Genomic DNA, 15,728 nt, shown 5'->3' on the forward strand with positions numbered 1-15,728 from the left:
GCACAGGAGGCAGAGGAAGGTATCCCTGTAGCAGGGGGACCAGGCGGGGCAGGAGAGTCAGGACGCCCTCGTGGGAGCCCTGCTCCCATCACTGAATCCGTGGAAGGACTTCAATGTCAGGATTTCAACGCCTTCATCCCCAGGGCTGACTGTCATCTCAGTGGCTCCTGGGGTCGCCTCTCTGTGCGCTCTAGGATTGAACTCCCAGGTTTTGTCAAGTGAGTCTGGGAGGACGGCTTCCTCGATTGCCAGGGAGAGCCATCCGTCCTGTGATGGAGGACTTCAGAGCCCAGCCTGGGCAGACAGAGGGGCGGGCGGGGGGGCCACTCGACGTCCCCTGCCGTCCTAAGTACCTGGCGAGGCGCGCCACGTGTGGAAGCAGCCCAATTCCATGCACACGCCCACGAGTCTCTCCCACACAAAGGAGCCACTCCAGCAACTAACTCCGGTGAGCTTATGTGGACATCAAGCTCAACCACCGGGACGGTTGTCCTATTAGGATGTAACACGTATCGCTTAAGCCTTGACGTTCAGACAAAAGCACCAAGTGGGGGATTCTTCTCAAGCAGTGTTCCTATCCAGTATCCTGTGAAAGCACCACACACTCGCCCTGTCCTTCCATCTGTCACTAATTAATTTAAATACTTCCTAGAGTTCTAGCTGTTATATGGCATGTTCTGGAAATGATTCTCAGGGCTCTCTCAGGGGCTGAGGATGGATGAAAGACCAAGAAGGGCTTGCTCTTTTCTTTCAAAGTGGCGTTGGTGCCTCTAGTTCTTGATTAATCACTCTGCCTCTGCACACGTGTGTGCATGTGTACGTGTGTGTGTGTGACGGACAGAGAGACAGAGAGACAGAGAGAGACAGAGAGACACAGGGAGAGCGTGCAGCATGACAAAAACAGCTCTCCTGAGGGTGTGACACAAGGTGACAGCCTGAATGCAACTGTGAAACGAAAAAAAACAGTTAACAATGAAGAAAGAGAAACAAAAAGCAATTCAACAGATGCATGTCATTTTTACTCTGCAGCTAGGATCAGTTTTTTTTGTTAATTATATCACCTATTCTTTCCTTATATTGATAATTACATAATTACATGAAACAGATGGGTGACAGAATGCACCCAGATGGTGAGAATGTAAACAAGCTTACCAATTGCTTATTCTTGAGCATATTATAAAGAGTTATTTAATAATACATAGATTTCTATACTCTGCACATCTGTTAAATAGAGCCTTCAAAATAGCAGTTACTTTGTCAATTTTCATACCCAGATACAACGCCCTCCTAGGAATTCGTGGGAGGCCAACTGCCATACAGGTAAAATATTTAACCTTTTCCAAACAGTTGGCCATGTGAAATTCTAAACTCTTATCTGAGTCCATGGGTTTCCCCTGTTCCTTTTAAAAATAGAAATAATCATTTCAAGGGGAATTACAATCCCACATAGCTCTAGTTCTACTTTGAGCAAGCTATGGAAGATTGAAAAGGAACAGGGGGAACATAATTTGAAATGTTTCCACTGCAACTGATGGATTTCTGGAACTAAATTCTTTTAAAATAACCATGAATTAGGAGTCAAAGCATCAGTGCTGCATCGTTGGGCGTGTGTCCACGGGGCTCAGGGCCAGGCTGCATTCTGTGGGTGTAAAGAAAGAAGAGAAACCTTCCTGGCCCTCACACCACCCCTCTGCCCCATCAGTTCAGGCCTCTGCTTAAATGACCCTCACCAGAGTCACTCTCCAGCCCCGCCTGGGTTTTCTTCTTGCCCCACCTGGCACAGAGCGTCCTTTTCCGTCTGTCCCTTGTCTACCTCCCCGCTGGACACAGGCACCAGGGCAGCAGGGATTTGTCCACTTTCTTACTGCTGCAGCCCCAGTGCCCAGAACAGGCCCTCCACGTGGTCAGCACACAATAAACACTGATGGAACAAATGACATAAATTAACTGTCCATCTCCAAGCTTCCCAACCATCCATGCAGGATGGACCCAGGCCCGAGGTTCAAACAGGACCTGTGGCATTGGGTCCTGTCCACGCAGGGGCAGGGGTGACTCTGGGAAAGGTAGGTCCGCACTGTGGTGTGCATCAGAGTCGGGACAAAGAACACAACACCGGGACAAGTGATGCCGTGGGTAGAGAAGCGGGCTCAGGCTCCAAGTGGGGAGGACCTGGACAGGGGAGGCTGGTGAAGAACAGAACTCAGAATCAGGCTGTGGTCACCCACTGCGCTCTCGGTGTTGACTAGGTGTAGACATGCTTGGAATTCGGGCGCTTCTCTAGGGATGGTGATTGTGGGGGGTGTGTGTGTGTGTGTGAGAGAGAGAGAGAGAGAGAGAGAGAGAGAGAGAGAATGAGAATGAGAGAAAGAGAGGTTGGTTCATACGCAGCATTTGAGAAGACTTGGGTTTGAAACCTAACTATGTGCTTTATCAGTAAGGAGAGTTTCTAGACCATGGGTGGTTGTTGGGATTAAATGTATTAATTCTTATAAGGAATATAGAAGAGTGCCTTTCACACATAACACATGACAAATGTTAACTATTATTGACATTTCTCTTGACTTGACTTGGTTGTTCTTACTTTTAGCATATTTTTTTTATTTTGAAAAGAAATATAATGAGACTAATTGAATAGTCTCATTCAATTACACAGTGCTTTGTTATGTTTTATTTTGCAAAGTCAATAATATTCAGAAAAAAACTTTAATTCTCCAACGCAAGCACTAAACACAACTAGTTTTGTTTCTGTACCTCTCCTGTTTTTGTCCTATGCATGCATATTTCTAGAAAGTTGAAATAAACCCATAGTTAAATAACACACACACACGCACGCACACACACACACACACACACACAAATGCATTTGATTACTCAGGGCCTGGAGATTCTTTTGGAATCTGGGCTTGGCGGGATGCATCCCCCATCTGCTCTCCGGTGGGGGTGAGTCCCCAGAGGGCAGGCCAGCTGGGAAGGAGAAGCCAGGTCATCTCTCCTGGTGCTCAGGGGAACCCGGGTCTCAGCGTGGCTGCTCTGAGTGGAGTCAAGGGTTCTCGGGCTCCAAGCAGCATCCCCCAGAGCAGACAGCTCTCAGGGAGCAGGACACAGCGAGAGGGGATATGGCGGGGACAACCCCACGAGGGGTAAGTCAGGCGCCTCCACCTGAGAAGTCAAAGGGAGGGAGAGCCAAGGGCGGGGGCAGAAGTGAGCCCAGCCATCCAAACTCTTTCCGCCTCTGGCACTTGCTCCCCTCTTTGGGGTGAATCAGATCACCGGCATATGTATTTGTCTGTCTGTGTGTCTGTCTGTAGCCTCGGTCCTACCAACCCAGAGTGACCCAAGACCCAGGGGGTAGGGAGGGAGGCCGTCTAGTAACAAATTAAAATAGTTGTCAATTGTACATAATTCCGTGGGACAGACCATCAGGTCAGACAGCAGGTCAGACCATCTCTGTGACCTGCTCACAAACTGTAACTTGTGAAAGATAATAATACCCGGCTCACTTTTTAAAATCAGCAATCACCTCTGGTTTCACGGAGGCACCATACTGAGGTGAAATCGGGGTGCTTTTGGCCAGCAGAGCTTCACTATGGTGACCAGAAAGGCTGCCTGAGCCTGACTCCCTGGAAGCACGGCTCCTTTTGGTTAAATACATAAACTACCATTAAACCCTCGATTATAACAACTACCGTGGTGATCATTTCAATGCATTGAATTATATTTTTAAAAAAACAAAACAAACAAAAGCTAGGACATGATTGAAGAGCGCCAAGGCAGGAGCCAGGGTATAGTGTGTAATTCTCGGTTATCACCACAGGTCCCCAGCCCTGGAGGGCGGGAGCCGGCTGCACGGTGGCTGAAACATGTTTGATATCGCGAAGAAGCAGCCATAAAATCCTTTCTGGCTCCCACGCTTCTTCCACATCTTATTTATTCTCTTTTTTTCTCCCCCGTTTTTAAGTCATGCTTTTTGTTTTCTTCTTGTTTATTAAGTTGGTTACTATGGAGATCATGACATCAGTAATCTTGACTAAGCTTAATGGTCTTGAGGCAACATACGGGGTAAAGGTTTTTATTCTTCCTGAAAGAGGTTCAACCCCAGACAAGAGCAGCAGCCTGAGGTCTGAGGCCTTCAAGCTGCTTCTCTGACAGGGGAGGGCACATGGGGGAGGGCACACGATGGGGGAGGGCACACCATGGGGGTGGGCAGAGCACTGGGGAGGGCACGTCGTGGGGGAGGGCACAGCAGCTCCCCAGCCATGCGGCCAGAATGGGCAGAAAGGCCACGCCCCCAGATACCCAGCACTTCAGTTTCCAAGGCTCATTTAATCCTTTGCCTCTGATGAACACAAATGCCATTTCCCCTTCAGATTCAGTGACTGTGTAAATAATGATAAATAAACTCAGACAGCTTTATGAAAATTACTAAAATGTGGAAGACTTTTAATGCACCTGTGCTCAATTTGAACGTAAAACCTCCCTAGGCTCTTGGTCTGTTTGGTGTTTCTCCTAGTCTTTCACATCTTTCAAGAAAGCATATCCTACATTGTTTCCACTAGAATTTATTAACAAGATGTACCATCTAAAAACTTTCACAAAAAGACCTAAAAGTTAGACTTATGCACTTTCTAGTACAGGCATCTATTGACATAAAATCACGTTGGAACGAAGGGGCTGTGCTTGTATAACTGCTCCAGGGGCTAGAGGGAGTGGGCCAGCCCCGCCAGGAGCCTGCTGCGTCTGCAGTCCGTGTGTACATCACTGTCATCATGATAGTCAGCTACTGTTTTATATTAACAGATGCAATTCATTGCTGCCAAGTCCCCAGTCCCTCCTGACCCTCAAGCAGCAGCCAGGAGACGCCAGCCGTCGTACACACGCGCTTCTTCATTTCGACGCAGAGAGCAGGTTGAGAGGCTTTTCGGCCTCATGAGAGCCTGACTTTTGAGTCCCAAAAATCAGAGTTGATGCTTCAAACAACAGATTTCAGAAGAACACGTGGTGATGGCAGAGTCTGTTGTCCCAAGACCAGATGAGGGGGCCAGTCGGAGGGAGAGAGAGAGAGGTAAATGCAGCCCACCCTCTCCTTCCCTCAGTTAAGGCCGCAAAGCAGAAGGAGAGGGCAGGATCCCCAAGGGGGTTCTGGAGAACACGGAGGGTAGAGAGGCCTGTGCCTCATGGGGACACCTGGCTGCCTCTCCCGAGAAGGTGGAGCTGGTTAAGGGTGGAGTCAGGGCAAGAGAGGATGAGGCCGGCCAGGAGCTTTCCGAAGCCCGGATGGTGCGGGAGGGAGGGAGGGAGAGAGGGAGAGAGAGGGCGCGCATGCTCCGGAACCTGAGCCCTGACCTGAAGAGGGGACCCCACTGCGAGCCCTGAGGGCCAACTGGGAGCCTGGATACCAAAATGAGGGACGGCTGAAGACAGGCTGAAGCTCTGAAAATGACCGGATGCCTGTGAGGAGGGAACACTCCTGAATGGACTCCATTTAAATGGTAAATGGCTAAATGTGCCTGGAATCAATGGAGATTCCTTGTCCTCCCATCAGGTGGAATGGAGGCTCCAAGCAGAGATTCAGCTGAGTTAAAGGAAAACGGGGAAATGAAAGGCTGTTGGCCATTTGTACACCTGATTATCTGCTTAAAAATCTACATCTCACTGTAGTATATGTATATACAATGGAATACTACTCAGCCATAAAAAAGAATGAAATAATGCCATTTGCAGCAACATGGATGGACCTAGAGATTATCATACTAAGTGAAGTAACTCAGAAAGAGAAAGACAAATACCATATGATATCAGTTATATATGGAATCTAAAATATGACACAACTGAACTTATCTAAGACACAGAAACAGACTCACAGACATAGAGAATAGACTTGTGGTTGCCAAGAGGGAGGGGGTGGGGAAGGGATGGATTGGGAGTTTGGGATTGGCAGATGCAAAGTATTTTATATAGAACGGATAAACAACAAGGTCCTACTGTATAGCACAGGGAACTATATTCAATATCCTGGGACAAACCATAATGGAAAAGAAAAAAAATGAATTAAAAAAAATCTACATCTCACAATAAAAGAGAGGGTTCCTCATGCTGGCGGTTTACTTAGATAACGCAAACACACTGCAAGGAGAAATCATCTTTCAAAGTTGGGAATCACAAGCTTTCATTTTCAGATTCTACAACGTTATCCCTTTTGATTAAAGAGATAGTAGCTTTACCTTTGACCTAGCAGAACTGTTTCTAGGAATTTACTGAAATGAACTCATGATGAATGTACTCAAAAAAAATAAGGATGCACATGGTGGCATTGTTTATAATGATAAAAATTTGTCAAAAACATTAGGGAACTGGCTACAAGCAGCAGTGATGGCTCTCGGGATCTGGCATCCCTACACTGTGTCCCGGCGCCTCAGCCCAGCAGCTGCTCGGCCTGGGGAAGCTGATGTCACCAAGGACATGTGAAGCAGGAAGACAAAGGATGCTGCATTCCACAGGAGCTGCTCTCGTGAAAATGGGAAAGCAGGTGGGCAAACACTGGTTAAGTGACTTTTAAACCCCTCATTCATAATGAAGATACAAAAGCGTTGGAAGAATGGAAAGAAGAGGATTTTTCTGGAAATTTCCTCTATGAGAACTGTTGATGTGCTGTGGGTCGCATGCCACTCCACCCCTAGGAGGAGGGGTGGGGGGGGTGTCTCGTCCTTCAAGTCACAAGACGAGGGTTTGGGAGCCTCAGAGACCCTGGAGTGAGTTCCCACAGTTAGTGGACACAGCACAGTGGCATGTGGTTCCCACCCATATTGATGGAACTGATGAGCCGGCCAGCTGCTGGGAGGCCGGAGGGAAGGTGGCCGTGCTGAGCGCATCTGCTGACCAGACAGCCTGGGCTTTTATCGGAGGTCCTTCCCGTAGGGCCGCCTCCAGGGGCAAATCAGACTCCGGCCGCAGAGTTGGAGGGTGCATTGCCTGCATTACGGGATGCAGGTGGGAGGTTGAGGCACAGGAATCTCTAAAGAAGCTCCAAGCACATGCATGAGAAGACCCGCCCAGCCCACGGGGCAGGAGCCACCCTCTGACACATGCTTGCTTTCCCAACTGTCCTTCCCCACCCTGGTCCCAATTCCAGAAGGACCGGAAATATAGCTAAACAAGAACAAGAAACCAACAGGCTTTCTTTCCAAAAGCTAAATAATAATAAGCTAAATAGATGCTAAGCAGAGGGCATAGTGAGTTAGAAAGAGCAAGGAGGCCCCGCCCTCCTTCCCCAGCTACAGGCTTCAGTGGGGATATGGGGAGGACAGACTCTAATCTTTAGGTGACAACTGAGTTTGAGTTTTGATTATTACACAAAATAAAACTGGACATTTTACGGAATTAAGACCATGTTTTGTGATTTGGAGTGACCCACTGTAACTACCTAAAACTGACCAGAAAAGTCACAGGACTTGCCCACTCTCTGTCCGGGTGCATGGGAAACCCGGCCACGGGGAACGTATTCTCAGGGTGACTGACGGGAGGCAGAGATCAAGGGGCCTCATGATTATTCCCACAAGTCCTGCTGGATTAATGTTCAGTTACATAACCAAACCTCTCCTAACCTCAGTTTCCTCCACTGCAAAACGGAGAAAATAACACATAAACTTCTCTGAGAATGTGGCAAGATAATCCAAGTGGGCACATAACACAGAGCCTGGCACAGAGGACAAGGAGGCCACCCAAACGACGCTCTAGAATACACAGTGACACGCAAGATGTTCACAACATCGGAAGTGAAAATGCTTGTTTCAAAACACTATGTGCGTATGACCCCGTATTTAATTGCATGTATTTTTTTTCACAGAAAATAATCTAGAAGTAAAAACACCAAAATATTAAGAAAGGTAATCTATAGCAGATTGCAGGTTTCATCCATTTTCTCTTTACTTTTTTTTTCCCCTAAAATTTCTACCATCAATATGCACTGCTTTTGTAACCACATATATTATTTTAATCAAAGGGAAAGATGTAACTTCCCTAGTGGGCATCTGCAGCTCTAATTGTCCCCTTTGTCGTTTTATATCCCCAGCTCTTTTAAAACACACAAAGCAAAGCTTCCTGTTGGCGGGCATGCTTTTCCTCCCTGAAGGCGGATTCTGAAGAAGCCACTTAGCTGCGAAGGCCAGCTCCTGCCCTGGTAGCTCGGGTCCACCCGGGAGCCTTGCTGGGCCGTGGCGTCCAGAGCTCTGCAGCCGGCAGCTGGTGCATCCCGAGGCCCTTCTGGACCTCCGCGGCCTTCATTACCCTGGCTCTGTAGGGAACAGAATGCATTTTTCCCCCTACTGGGTTGTGGCGAGAACCCCATCAGCATCTAAGAAAGCCTCAGAATTTTTTTTTTTTTTTCCTGTTGGTAGCTGTTTTAAAAGCAATCACATTATTAAAGGTGGAGTGAAGTGATGGACATGCTGGTGTGAAAAACAGAAAGTCCTCCACATCACTCCTGGGGTCTGGATGGGCATTCCCTGTGCCGCAGGAGCTCTCTGAAACGTTCGTGCAGGCCCCTGGGAGGCTGATGGGCCAGAGAGGGTGAGGCAGGGAAGATAAGTGCAGGAGAGATTTTATTTTAGAAAAAATCTCTGCTTTCCAAAGAAGTGAAGCTTAGATTGGTGGGGTACTGCCATATATGTGCATGGTGCTCTCCCAAAGCGGTGAGAAAGCTCCACTCCTGAAACTGAAGGAACAGTCAGGTTCACGGCTCATGCATGGCCTTGAGTTGGCCAGCACCTCACCACTTACTAGCAGTGATGCTGAGCCTGATCTAAGAATGAGAGTACAAAATGGTGCCATCACTTGGGAAAATGGTTTGGAAGTTCCTCAAAATATTAAACCTAGAGTTACCATACGACCAAGCAATTCTACTCCTAGGTATAATACCCAAGAGAAATGAAAACATACATCCACATAGAAACTCGTGCACAAATGTTCATAGCAACATTATTCATAGTCGCCAAACAGTAGAAACAACTCAAATGTCCATCAACTGATGAATGGACAAGTAAAATGGTGTATGTACACACAACAGAGTATGATTCAGCAATAAAAAGGAATCAATGGGAACTTCCCTGGCGGTGGTCCGGTGGTTAAGACTCTGTGCTTCCATGCGCTCCATCTCTGGTCGGGGAACTAAGATCCCCCATGCCGTGCAGCACGGCCAAAAACAAAGGAATCAAATACTGATACGTACTGCAAATTGCTTGAACCTTGAAAAGATGCTCAATGAAAAAAAACAGTCACAAATACCATGTATTGTATAGTTCAGTTATATGAAATGCCCAGAAAAGGCAGATTCATAGAAACAGAAAGTAAAATAGTAGTTGCCTAGGGCTCGGGGTGGGGGGATAGGGAGTGACTACTAATGGGTTTCTTTTGGGGAGGGGTGACAAAAATGTTCTAAAATTAGACGGTGATTGTTGCCCAACTCTGTGAATATGCTAAGAACGAATAAATTGTTCAATTTAAATGGGTGAATTGTATGGTAGGTGATTTATATGTCAATAAAGCTGTTAAGGCGGGGGAGGGAAGATGGAGGAAGATGGCGGGTGGGAGTGGAGAGAGAAAGAGATCAACTCTCCTATAATATCTATCCTAGACAACGATGATAAGATATAGGATTGATTTTTGACAATACTGAGATGTTAAGAAGTAACTTTACTTTTCACAATTTCTTATCACACCCTAGAGACCTCCTTTTGCTACTCTACCGCAACTCAATTTCTAAACAGTGTCCAGGCGGTCCATCACGCCGCCAGCGCACCCCCATCCACCCCTCACCTCCTGAGTAAACCTTCAGTCGCTCATCCTGGGCATTTACTCGAGGGTTTTCTAACAACACCGTGAAGCCACACATAGCATGGAAGTGAATCTTGAAAAACAGATAATGTGACCCACATACGGGGTTATTATTTTTTTCCACCTTTCCCAGCAGCTGCCACTATAATTTCGAAAGGTTTATAACAAGGAGCTGACACAACAAAGAGAGACACGGAGATAGCCCAGATCAGCTGCTGTCCAAAAACTGACCCCAGGGCTCTATCCTGGACCCCTGTGTCTGCTCCCAGCCCAGCCAGGGTCAGGCTGGCACAGGAACAAACCCAAGGCTGGATGGCTCAGCCAGGAGGAAAATCCAGCTGTTCGGGAGGAAAGCCAATTATCTGTGGGTCACCTTTTGATTATGTAGCTGGTGCCAAAGATCTGGGAGATTCCAAAAGGTCTCTGTCAAGCCATCTTCCTTTTCTGTGGTTTGGTTTTCCTACAATAAGCCATGATATCACTGCTTCAACTTTTTAGATAAGAGAGCATATATAATGGTATGAGTTTTGGCATCCAACTGCCTGGGTTTGAAGCTTTGTCAAGAATTCGCCTTTGGACAAGTCACTTACTCTCCCTCCTGCAAGCCTGTTTTCTCTATGTATATTGAAGACGACAGTAGCAGTAACTATTTACAAGTGTTGATATGAGGATTAAACGAGATAACTCATGGGAAGCCTTTAGCAACAGCATGTTAGTAATAGTAGTAGTAGTTGTTGTTTATTACTCTGTAACCTTTCTAAGAGGGAGGAATTAGATAACAAGGAGAATAAATCACTGATTCATACGTCATTTTGATGTACACATATACACTATGTACAATACTAAACTAGATAGTATTCAAAGGATTGGAAAGAAATGACCATACAACTTGTATTCTTTGTTTGAAAAAAAAAAACCTCACAAAGGAATTTATGTATATTATTCTAAGAATGTCAGAGAAAAGGGTTCATCATAAATAGGAGGAAATGCATTTCCCATAGGTAGGGTAACTGTAGGAAATGGCAGGGAAGTGGCTTGAAAAAGCAAACTGGACTCATGGTGGTGATTTAAAGTGGGTTAATTTCATTTCAGGAAAATATCACCATGGTCACATTAATAATGTTCAGTGCATATATGATGTTGAAAAATATGGGTTTGCATTTTTAGAAACTTCTACCAAGGAGATTCTAAAGGGCTAATTTAAACACACACACACACACACACACACACACACACAAGTACAACCAAGGAAAGTCTAACGTGGGCAGTGAAAGTTTCCAAGTTTAAGGAAGGGGTTGGAGAAACAATTAAGCTGGGGAAAAGCTAGCAGGTGCTGGGAGAATAATGCAATTTCCTAGGGCAGCAGATGTACAAGTGAAACAGTATCCAGCAACAGTCCATCAGATGGTAATTATAGCTGAACTGGGGAAGAACAGCCCAGATGAAAGGGGCGATTCAAAGGGTAACCGAATGCCAGAGCGTGACATCTTCCTGAGAGATCACACACTAGGAAAAATCGGGCCAGCACTTAGCTCCGAGAAGGGGGGTTAAACAAACCGTCATTTTTCTTTTGTAGAAGGACAAAGGGAAAACGGAGGCTTCAAATAATTCATTAGTTGAGATTTAAACAGACCGTCACCGATAAACAACCACAAAAAAAATAACAGGCGTTGATCACTCTGAAAGTCTGATTCCTGAGATGATTCTGCCATCTGAAAGATGATGGATTGATCCGGTCCAAAAAAATTTTGAAAAAAAAAAAATGGAGAGGTGAGTTGACACTGTAATTCTATGAATACTAGAAATCAACATAGAGAACCAAAGTGATTGAAGTGGATGATGGGGAGCATCTCTTAATACTGAAGCAAAGGTAGGAGCTTTTTAAGTTCAAAGCAGATTTTCTGGTGTTTAATATGACAAGTAAGAGTCATTTAAAACCCCAGTCTTGGAAAGGAAACCATGCCTCCGACCAGACACATTCCCTCCCAACGGACTCCGCAGAACAGGTCTGACCCCGGCAGGGCTGTTCCTCCCGAGTCTGGCTCTCACTCTCAGGGACCCATGCAGCCCTCTCCCATCCCTGGTTTAACCAGCCCTGAGCAGCCCCACGTTAATACTGACACTGGGCTGTACCCTCCCCGAGGACAGGGCCCCTGTCACGGTCATCTTTGAATCCCTACGGGGAGGCAGGAAGGACAGCAAGCCAGCTTGCCCAAACAACCACCCGAAAGTTAAGTGTGGGTCAAATTGGTCCACAGTCTTTAATTAATATGGCCATCAGTTCATTCAGCCAAATTCTGAGTACTTCCCTGATCATAGTTCTCATGCAAGTGGGCCACACTGATTCATTTCATTAAAAATTCCCATCAGAATAATTCTCAGAACGCAAATGCACAGGCCAAGACAGCCCATTCAAGCTAAGAAACGAATCTTCTCGGTCCATGCCACGTGGATTACGGTTAGGAAAAAGCCTTCTCTTATCCACATATCTCTGCTGGTTGACTGTGGCGACATGATGAATCTTCCGGGCCTACCTCTGTGATGTGTGATGAAAACCGTTCACATGTTTTCCAGGTCCTTTCTTGTGACCTGACACGGGGCACACTGTCAATTGATACGAATGACAGGGACAGTTCGGTGGCAGGGACACCGACTCATCTAAACCAGGCAGCAGCTACCTGACCTTGGGGTGGGGGGAGCACGCTACCCTGCCACACAGTGATGAATTTCAATCTCTGCTGGCTTGTGCCAGAGTCAAATTGGCAACCCACCGAGATGAAACACTTTCTATCCCATTACTCATGCCTGAAGTGATCTGTTCCCTTGAAGACTGGCTTCCTAGGTGAAAGCCAGGGAACGGATGGTCAGTCTGAGATGGGATAAAAAGTATGAAAGGCCAGTGCCCAGCGAGAGCAGTGTGCGGACGTGTGAGGGCGCTGAGGGTTGCTCGTAGCTCCGGGCAGAAGGGAGTGTAAAACTTAAAGGGACAAAAAGGGATTCATTTAGTAAGACAATCGCTCAATTTCAATGGCTGCAATACTATTTGCTCTGCTAAGAAATCAATGTGCTTAGGACACTGTAGAAAGTCCTCCTAAAAATTTTCCATCTGGCTCACCTTGACTCAGATAATCAGCCTAAAACATTAAATCCGCCTGCAATGTTTTTTAAAATTTAAAATAATGTAATGTAGTATTTTAACGTTTGAACATCTAGGCTCGTCCCATGTGGATTATGCTCTCGATAATCCTCTGGTCCAACTTTAAGATTTCTAACATTTGCACTAAACCTTGTTTACTAAATCTAAATCTTTACTAAACCCTTCTCAAGAATAAGTATAACAAGCAGCAGTAAAGTACTTCTTAAAAAGTCAGAATTCACCAACAGAGTAAACAACACAGCACAAAGTGTCCGATACTGAGCACCAGCCCCGCCCATCTGGTAAGTGGTTGTCTTCCTGGAGCAGGGATTTAAAAACCCATCCTTGGGGACTTCTCTGGTGGTCCAGTGGGTAAGACTCCGTGCTCCCAATGCAGGGGGCCTGGGTTTGACCCGTGGTCGGGGAACTAGATCCCACATGCATGCCGCAACAAAGATCCTGCGTACCGCAACTAAGACCCGGCGCAGCCAAAATCAATCAATCAATCAATCAATTAATTAATTAAACAAAATCCATCCTCTGCTATGTCTTGAAATAAGCCGGGGCTCTGTGGGGACACAGCACAGAGAGACGGCCATGGAAAAGCTTATTAAATGATTAAGCAATGATTTCAACTCATAGCAACCTGGGAAGTCATGATAGGATTGTTTTATTTTATTTTATTTTATTTATTTTTTACAAATTTATTTATTTGTGGCCGCGCTGGGTCTTCGCTGTTGTGCGCGGGCCTTCTCCAGTTGCGGCGAGCGGGGGTCACTCTTCAGTGCAGCGCGCGGGCCTCTCACTACGGACGCCCTTCCCGTTGCGGATCACGGGCTCCGGGCGCACGGGCCTCAGCAGTTGTGGCACGCTGGCTCAGCAGTTGTGGCTCATGGGGCTCTAGAGCGCAGGCTCAGTAGTTGTGGTGCACGGGCCTAGCTGGTCCGTGGCATGCGGGATCCTCCCGGACCAGGGCTCGAACCCACGTCCCCTGCATTGGCAGGTGAACTCCCAACCACTGCGCCACCAGGGAAGTCCCGGTAGGGTTGTTTTAAGTGAAACAAAATGTTTTCTCTGGCTTTTTCCCCACCAGGAGCTCCAGCTCACCTCAAAGTCATCCAGTTCTGGAGATTCCCAGGGGTGGGGGTGGGGTGAGGATGGGGAAGCTCCAGAGGTTCAGGAACACGGCTCTTGATAGCAGGTGGCAGCCCTGTGCTGCTCCCCGTCCCCCCAGCCACACCACTCACGCCCCCTGAGGACCGGCTGAAGGCGCTGGGGCCGCGGGCTGCCGCTGACGAGTGAGGGCTTCTCTCGGCCTGGCCACGTGGCCTATCCCAACTCAAAGGCATCTCAGCAGTGGCTGCAAAAGGGCAGCACCTCTCACACAGAAGCTGCATCTCTGTACTTTGTACCTGTGGTCGCTTCTCCTGGGATCAGCAGGACATCACATAAGCTGTGTTTCAGTGACGGATATAGATGAGGCCACCCTTCCTGACCCCGACGCACTCTCTTGGCTCTCATTCCAAAGGAGTCCAATCCCAGGATCTCCACACACCAGCAGACCCCCTGGTGGTCGACCCCACGGTCCTGCAGATTTGCCCGGGGCCCCTTCCTCTCTAGAGTGTGATGCTGGGGCCCTGCTACCTAAGGACACACCTGTGGTCTTGGATGAAGTGTTGACATGTATCTGTTGCAAGATGATAAGGGAGGAAGGAGAAGTGGGTGGGGCCGTAGAAGATGCAAAACTGGCCAAGAGTTGAACCCTGTTGGAGCTGTTTCTGCGCAGCCCATCGTGTGGGCTGAAACACGTGCCCATCTGCCTTCAGAAGCTTTTAGAGCAAGTGGGCAGAGTAATTCTGCGTCTGTTAAACCTAGTGATAAAATAATAGGACCTGAATTTGGTCTCTGTCTTTAATCTCCTTCTTCTAAGAATTCACATTTCACAAAACTATCAGTCTATGAGGGATTGTACATTAAAAAAAGAAGACGAGGAGCACAGACAGAAGGAGAATCCCTGCTTCGTAGAACTTGCTCTACTTTTGTACATGCTTCACATTTTCCATAATGAAGATTTGGGGAGGGCAAAAGAATTGCTATTTGTTTTTAGTCTCTACTCAAATACAAAGTTAGAACTTAGGAAATAAATATACATTTATTTTTTATTTTACAAATATAAAGACTTAGGACTTTACATAGGACTTAGAGCAGCCTGGGTCACAATAAGCAGCTGCCTCTATGACGGGTCTTGGTGGACCCACCCTCCATATGTAAAGCAGGAGCTGGGGACCATGGGGTGATGCATGTCCTGCAAAACTGGGGTGTTGATTTGAGCACCATTTCCAGCACCATTTTTAGCTCCTTGGCTAAGCGTTTGGAGAGTTTAAACTTTCCACTTTCCTCTTTTCTCTCTCACAAAGAACAAGTGTCAGCCCACTGAGGGGTGTTTTTCTACCGTATTTAAGTGGAAGTGTGCACATACAGTACAAGCTTACATGTAAGTCAGCCTGACAAAGTCACGCTTCCAGCCAAGTTCCTGAACACGGCTCTGTGTATGGTTGTTTACACGCACACTTCCACTGAAAGCGAAATCTAGGTTCTGTTTGGTCCCTTTTCCTGTTCTGGTACTAAGAGTGTCCCAGGGCTGTGTTCTCTAAGGTCAAAGCCCCTGCCACCCAGGACAGCTGAGACGGTCCTGTTCATGCGGACTCCCCCTGGAGGAGTGAACAAACCTAGCTCAGGACTCAGCCCCAAGTGTCCTCACGCA

The 15,728-nt window shown here is 47.0% G+C and overlaps 1 protein-coding gene across 1 annotated transcript in view; it reads right to left on the minus strand.

Annotated features, from left to right (window-relative positions):
• Nucleotides 1-15,728, minus strand: part of CFAP61 (cilia and flagella associated protein 61) — a 255,942-nt gene that overhangs the window by 121,101 nt on the left and 119,113 nt on the right. The window lies entirely within an intron of this gene.

This window comes from Eubalaena glacialis, chromosome 13 (genome assembly GCF_028564815.1).
Source record: "Eubalaena glacialis isolate mEubGla1 chromosome 13, mEubGla1.1.hap2.+ XY, whole genome shotgun sequence".
Lineage (NCBI taxonomy): Eukaryota > Metazoa > Chordata > Mammalia > Artiodactyla > Balaenidae > Eubalaena > Eubalaena glacialis.